This window comes from Toxorhynchites rutilus, chromosome 3 (assembly GCF_029784135.1).
Source record: "Toxorhynchites rutilus septentrionalis strain SRP chromosome 3, ASM2978413v1, whole genome shotgun sequence".
Lineage (NCBI taxonomy): Eukaryota > Metazoa > Arthropoda > Insecta > Diptera > Culicidae > Toxorhynchites > Toxorhynchites rutilus.
The window spans coordinates 297,261,896-297,262,334 of NC_073746.1; positions in this window are offsets into that span (position 1 = coordinate 297,261,896).

The window sequence follows — 439 nt, forward strand, 5'->3', positions numbered from 1 at the left end:
AAACCAAAATACCTATAACTGACCAGACAAACGTAATGGGACAGGCAAATCCTATGTTTCAAACTAACGGCGGTCGACTCAAATCGCGTCATCATGGCGGCTTGGGTCGCCATAGAAATAACGTTTTTTTTTTTCCTGTGTGGCTTAATTATGCCCATGCTGTTTTTTCCCGCGCCACAATATTTCTAGCCACTACACTTACTAATGAAAAATGACTCAAATAATAATACGTTGAGACGGCGAAGTTCTTCTAGGAACGTTAGTGCCATTTAAGAAGAATAGCTGTATACAGATGACAGAACTAAATACTTTTCATGAAAAAAATATACAAAATGCTTCATTTCACGTCAAAATATTATAGTAACGATGCATACGTAGACTGCATAATAATACAGAGACTCTTTAGTTTAGATTAGCGAAACCGATCACCGCCGGATGC